Genomic DNA, 7,320 nt, shown 5'->3' with positions numbered 1-7,320 from the left:
TATATATATATATATATATATATATATATATATATATATATTAGCTTGTTTATATTTGGAAATGAAACGTAGACATCCCTGTGTAGCGTATGTGTCATGGGATATCCTTATACACAATACTAAAATCTACTGAATTAATAAGTGCAGTTTAATATTTTCTAATATATAAAGGGCGAATGAACTCTTTTTCTGGGTCAACGGCCAACTTGCACCGTGTATATTTGTGTGTGTGTGTGTGTGTGTGTGTGTGTGTGTGTGTGTGTGTGTGTATTGGGGTGGAGAGGGCTCCCGTAAGCCGTGGTGAAGGAAACCTTTCTTGGAGAAGCAAATCTCTGATTTAAAAAAACCATAAAGCGGGAGACCAGTACCCGCAATCAGCTGGTCTGCAGTTTAATTTGTTGATGGCTATCTTGCTCTTGCTTGTTGCTGGATGTCAACATTTTGAACCGAGAGAGAGACTTAGCTGTCGTACAAAGCTAAAACTCTGTAACATCATCTTTGTATAGATACTCACTCAGGCATTTGGGCTCATGGATTATAAATGTCTGAGGAAGTGGCACTCGTCTGACAAGACGTTGCAATCATTATATATATATATATATATATATATATATATATATATATATATATATATATATATATATATATATATATATATATATATATATATATATATATATATATATATATATATATATATATATATATATATATATATATATATATATATATATATATATATATACGGCATAATCACGTTGACACACCGGTTCTCGTCAGATCACCGAAGTTAAGCAACGTTGAGCCTGGCTAATACCAGATGGGTGACCATTTGGGAATTCTAGGCGCTGTATGTGCTCTCCGCTTATCTCGGCATTGTTTTCAGTCGTCTTGTACCTAAACTTGCCACTGGTATGCAACAATGTTGACTCAGGAGAGGCGTGGTTAGAGGTTGCGCAAGTCTTGCCACACAAATTCACGCGCAGGCACCCTTACAGTGGGTATCCATAGTCTGTCAAGACTGATGGAAGCCTTGATATATGTATATCTATATATATACTAGTGGGATTAGCTTAAACATATGTTAATTTATGCAGATTTTGTATTTATAATTCCATAGATAATTGTATGTTTAATATTATATTGTGCCTAGTATATAGCATTTCTTTCAAAAGTTCGAAGAAATTGAATTGGGTAGCATCAGCTGGAATCGAAAGTAAAACATTTCGCACTCCATCCGCGTCTCCTACTGATATAGCTATCGAAAGAAAGATTTTATATTAAATGACTCGAACAAGTGAATAGATTTTGTTCATGTCGGATGTGGTAAAAATATATCAACAAGTCCAAATTAACAGTTTGTATTTCAACTTGCCGACATAATTCTGTATGCGTCATTTACTCATCCAAACAAAGACTTTACTCATTATAAATCAGCGAATGATTACTATTTTCAGTTTATTTCAGTATTATTTGACTGGTAGTTTAAGAGTATATCGGTTAAATATTAACATACAGACAGACACGCTTATATACTTTTTTTATTTTATAGATGAAACCGAATACTTTTTCTAGATATTTTCATATTGTGCATATGTGGTTTGCTTCCGTGATTTATTTGCTATTTCTTTTTACTTATTTGTTTCATCTTAGCAGTCATTTTTTTTTCAAGAATACGAGGAAAGCAAGCCAACAATTTATTGAACTGAAAATCGAACAATAGCAATGCATCTGATATTTTCTTTACGAAATCAACGTAAAAACAATAGACGAAAAGTGATTTCATTCATCTTCGAATGGAATCAAATGGCTTTTAATAATCCGATTAGTAAGATAATCAGTCAGGTTGATAAGTTCATATTAATGGATGTAAATCCGTTGTAAAATAGTCAGCATTGGATTAGCCGTAAAGTGTGCGATGAAATCAGTAGAAACGACGTCTGTCAAACTTGGTATTCACTCTGCTAACGCTTGTCATGTGATTTTGTGTTAAGCATACATGCACACACGAATAAGCACATATACACACGTATAACTATGTAATTCCTATAGCTACGTAGGTTAAAAACAGGACTATAAAACCATACTGCTACTAGTCTCTCACTCCTGGACAGGGTTCAAAAGAGAGTCGTCAATACATTTAAATAATATGAGACAAGAAAGAGGGAAAAAGGAACCTAAGTGAAACTTTGTGTACCCAGTTATGCTGCGTAAAACTTATCCAAGATATCCCAAGTTATATACGACATGAAAAATAACACGATCTATTTCTGACAACAGTTTCTGAAGATTGTGTGAAAAACGCTCATGGCCCACTCGGGAATGCTGATCATATTGTGATAATGATAGACATCACTCCAAACTCTCGACCTCAAGCTGAAGAGTCATTGCTCAAAACGCCAAAGTACTACAACAAGGCGGATTAGAATTCCCTTAAAGATCATATTGTAGATGAGCAATGAGGAAATATCTCTTCTCTTCCTCCTGAACAGTGCGCGAATGAGACCACTGAATGGTTCAACGCAGCAACTGTATCACATGTTCCCCCGCTGAAGTTCTATAGCAAACCCCACTCTCTAACATAGTTTACTTCTACTTGCGCAGCTGCCATTGCTCAGAGGCAACATGGATACCGCAAATTTATCCGGTAGAAGTCTAGTAAAAACAGACAAAAACTTTTATAGGGGCTAGAAGTAATTGTAAAAAAGAAGTAGCGACAGCTAAGGAAGAATACACCGAAAACGCCAGAAAACGTATTGAAGCGCAGAAATTAGGAACTCGTGATTTCTGGAAATTTTACAACAGTGTAGTATATAATGGGCAATCAACAATTCCCCCACTATTCCACAATCATAAGGTTGTTTTACGGCAACAGAGAAAGCTTACATGCTTGCTCATCAGTTTGCCTCAAATTCTACGTTAAACCCAACAACCCACTCCTTTCCTTATTTTCCTTTGCGGACTGCCATCACACATGAATGATCTGAAAACCACCCTTTCTCATATACATTATATCACAAACAACCTAGACATTTCAAAATCATGTAGACCTAATCTCATCTTGTCTTTACTATTAAAAACATGCTCCGCTGAGGTTGCTCCAGTTCTATACAAATTCGTCAATAAATGTCTTAACAAATTATTCCTTCCTAACTGTTGGAAAACTACTTCCGTGATACCAGTTTACAAGAATTCTGGCAAAAGAACTGACCCATTAAATTATCGTCTTATTTGCTCCTCCCTCGTTTCGCCAAAACATTTGAGTCCATAATTAATCAATCTCTAGTCCACCACCTTACAGTTGCTAAACTTCTGTCCGACTATCAATATGGATTTAGGCAAGCCCGTTCTACTTCAGGTATCCTATATGCAATCTCTGAACATATATACCATGCACTGTATACGGCAGGGGAAGACAGGTCAGTAGCTCTAGATATATCTAAGGCTTGTGACATGGTATGGCACGATGTTCTTCTCATAAAAATGAGATTCTATGGTATTAGTGGACGAATACTTAGCATAATTAAATCTTTCTCAAATAATAGAAGAATCCAAGTGGTCCTCATTGCTGTGCGTCTAAACAATATGATATAAATGCGAATGTACCACAGAAGTCGATCCTTGGGTCTTTATTATTCATGATATTCATAAATGATCTCCCTGATAAAATTGTCTCCGAAACGGGAATATTTGCTGACAACACAACGCTCTATAACAGGCACGAAAGACAGACGAATGAACACATATCCAAAGCAATGGCGGAAACCCTGTCTGAAGTGGAATAAGGTCAAAAATGGATGGCTACGTTCAATGCTGCCAAGACTAAGCTCAGTTCCTTTAATAATTACAAGAAACCTTCACAACCATTAATAGCTATGGTTAAAGATACATTATCGGAAAGTACTTTGTTCAAACTCCTCGCCTTTAGGTTCACAGAGAACATGAATTAAAACAGATACATCGAGAACATTGCCAAGATTGCTGCGAAGAAGGCGGGCTCTCTCTACCGTGCTAGAAAGTTACTTATACCTGTAAGTATCTTGTACCGTTACAAGGCCACCATTCGCCCATGTATGGAGTATTGTTGTCATATTTGGCCTGGTTTACCTGATACTAGTCTCTCACTCCTGGACAGGGTTCAAAAGAGAATCGTCAACCTGATATGTTCTGAACTATCATCTAAGCTTAAACCTCTGTCCGATCAACGAAATATTGCATCGCTCTGCTTGTTTTACAAGTATTTTAATGGTACTCCAGACAAACCTTACCAGCAGCAAAGTTCCACACCTACACAGTAGAGATCCCTAGATTTAAGAAAGTATTCTACTCTAATAGTTTCTTCCTCACAACGTCTAGACTTTGGAATTCCCTTTCGGGTTCCTGTTTCCCTAAATGTACTGACATGCAGAAGTTAAAGTGTAACGCTAACAGACATCTTGCTGCTCAACTCCCGACATAGTATCCCTGCAAAGTCTTTACATTATAGTGCCCCCCTTCATCAAAGAGGCACTGTTCCGTGTTTGGGGTTAAAATGTAATAATAAAATTGAATCTTATAAAAATCTTTATCATTCAAATAATAATAAGAGCAACCAGATTCATGTGAAAATATCAGGCAAATATACCTGGTGAACTAAGTTCAATAGAGATACAAACAATTGCATTTGACGAGATGCTGACAATCATACAAATATCTCTCGGTTAGAATGTATAGGCAAGTAGGTAAATATATAGCATCACGTAGGATACCCCATCCTCTAGTTCAAACAAAATGATGACAATATATATATATATATATATATATATATATATATATATATATATATATATAGTAATTTATAAAATATATATGGCGATTAAGCTACACTGAATATTCTGCGTTTCATCCACTGTAGGATTCGTCAGGCTTATGCGCCTAAGCCTGACGAATCCTACAGTGGATGAAACGCAGAATATTCAGTGTAGCTTAATCGTCATATATATTTTATAAATTACTAACTAGCTCTACCTACGTATTGAGCACTTTTGAAGTAAATACTTAAAGTTTACGCATAAATCTATACTTTCGTATATTAAATTTGTGTGAGTAAATGAAGTAGTTATATATATATATATATATATATATATATATATATATATATATATATATATATATATAGTTACCGGCGTACGCGACAAATAATCAGCATAGCTGACAAGATAGATAAACATTGTATAAGTTATACAATAGTATTTATGCCTATCAGCTTAATAAGTAACATCACTTGAAGAAGATGCACCATTCCTCATATAAACCATTGTGGTTTAGCCATACCGAAGAGACCTTGTTTGGGGCTCGAACACTATGTTACTTTTAATATTTAATCATAGTTTACTTATTAGGAAATGTATCCCTATGTCATAGTTGCCCTGACAACGCCTTTACATAGAGACTTAGGCACTCGAGTGCAGTCTCTAATGAGCGTTAGAGTTCTCTCTAGAAAGCATTCAAGTTAACGGTTGTTTTTTTTTTCCTTAGTTTTCAATAATCAAATATGTATCTAATTCAGTTATTTATAATGAATATATATTATATATTATATAATATAATGAATATATATTATATGTAGTTTTATATATATATATATATATATATATATATATATATATATATATATATATATATATATATATGAATATAAAACTACAACAAATATTAAGTTGGTGCAAAAATAATGTCGTTTTTGGACTTGAATATTTTTGTTCCTTTTTCATATATTACGAGTATTTTGCTGGCCACTACAGGCATAATGCATAATGCGTTGGTTTAAGTGAGGAAACGCTAATGCACTTGCAAGAATATGCAAGTTTTGCAGCAAGTTCTGGACCACGAGGTCAATTAGAAAATAATCTTCAGCCTAAAATGTCGGAAATTCGACGTTATCTTTAATGTTTGTAAGTTTTGTCGACCATGGTTCGATTGGTTTAGCGTCTTGATAGGCGGAGGGTGAAGCACTGCAACTCCTGTCAGACAACTCTTCCAGCTGCGTTGGCTCCGACCGTATTGAACTTGCCATTCCATCAGACTTCTTAATACTGAGAGGAAAAACCCTGGTAACTGGGCATATCTACGTATTCTTATCACCCGCCCAGACATGCTTCTTGAGAAGTAACTCCAGCTTAGATTTTATAACAACAGCAGACGTTGCACAACACCAGTCTAGATTCAGAACGCCATTGTCTCACGAGAGAGAAGATTGCAATCATTGTTCAACTGTATAGCACTGTACATCTTCTTTACAATTTTTCTATTGTTCGCATACTTTATCATCTACTGCGTTTCCTCTTCCTTTTCTATTATTCCTTTCCCGTTCTCTACTATTTGTTCTTTTTAGTCTGCATTGTCTTTCCTCTTCTTTTTTTTTATAATATATGCTACTTTTATAGTCATTTTTTTTCAATTCTCCCCACCCTTTCCCTTCTTCATCTTTTCTCTTTTTATATTCTAATATTTCTTATTCTTTTTAATTACTTTACTTTTTTCCTTTTTTGTATTTGTCTTCTTCTTTATCTTCATCTTCCGCTTCTTTATCTTCTTCTTCTTCTTCTTCTTCTTTATCTTCTTCTTCCTCTTCTGTTTCTTCTTCTTTATCTTCTTCTTATTATTATTATTATTAGTAGTAGTAGTAGTAGTAGTAGTAGTAGTATTAGCATTAGTAGTAGTAGTAGTAGTAGTAGTAGTAGTAGTAGTATGCGCTCAGAATGAGTTCTCAGATAATCACCAGAGAATGCTCACTGAAAACAACCGGTGGTGTTCCCTAGAGCTAGGGTGACAACAAATCTCCTCAGATTTCCAGTACTCTCTGCTTCTTTCCATAACCTTTGTAAATAAATTTGCATCATACAAGACTCGATTATTATTATTATTATTATTATTATTATTATTATTATTATTATTATTATTATTCCTTAAATCTTACACTCTCTAGTTTCATCGGTTCATCTATTTTCCCAATGAGCTCATATCATACTTCTATACATATAAATGTGACTTCCACTGTCTGTGCAACGGTTTCTACCAAACTACTCTATCAATGATTTTGAGTACAAGTTTGAAGCTGAATATTTTAGTAGCTGGAGAACAATTTGCATTTGGTTTTTAGCTGGTAAAAATAGTATTCTAGAGTGTCCAAATTATAAATAATTGGAATTTGCCAGGTATAAGTCGACTAAACATGTTATTTCCACGTATGCGCAATTATTGATTTATATATTTAACAACGTTTTTATTTAAAGTTTTTTTTTATATGCGTATGGACTTAGATACGATTGTAGGTAGCGA

The 7,320-nt window shown here is 34.4% G+C and overlaps 1 pseudogene; it reads left to right on the top strand.

Annotated features, from left to right (window-relative positions):
• Positions 1–740: 740 nt before the first annotated feature.
• LOC145240448 (5S ribosomal RNA) lies at positions 741–857 on the top strand (annotated as a pseudogene).
• Positions 858–7,320: the final 6,463 nt, after the last annotated feature.

The sequence above is a fragment of the Euprymna scolopes genome, chromosome 19, assembly GCF_053919585.1.
Source record: "Euprymna scolopes isolate OS-2025 chromosome 19, ASM5391958v1, whole genome shotgun sequence".
Lineage (NCBI taxonomy): Eukaryota > Metazoa > Mollusca > Cephalopoda > Sepiida > Sepiolidae > Euprymna > Euprymna scolopes.
This window is presented reverse-complemented; position numbering and strand designations above follow the sequence as displayed.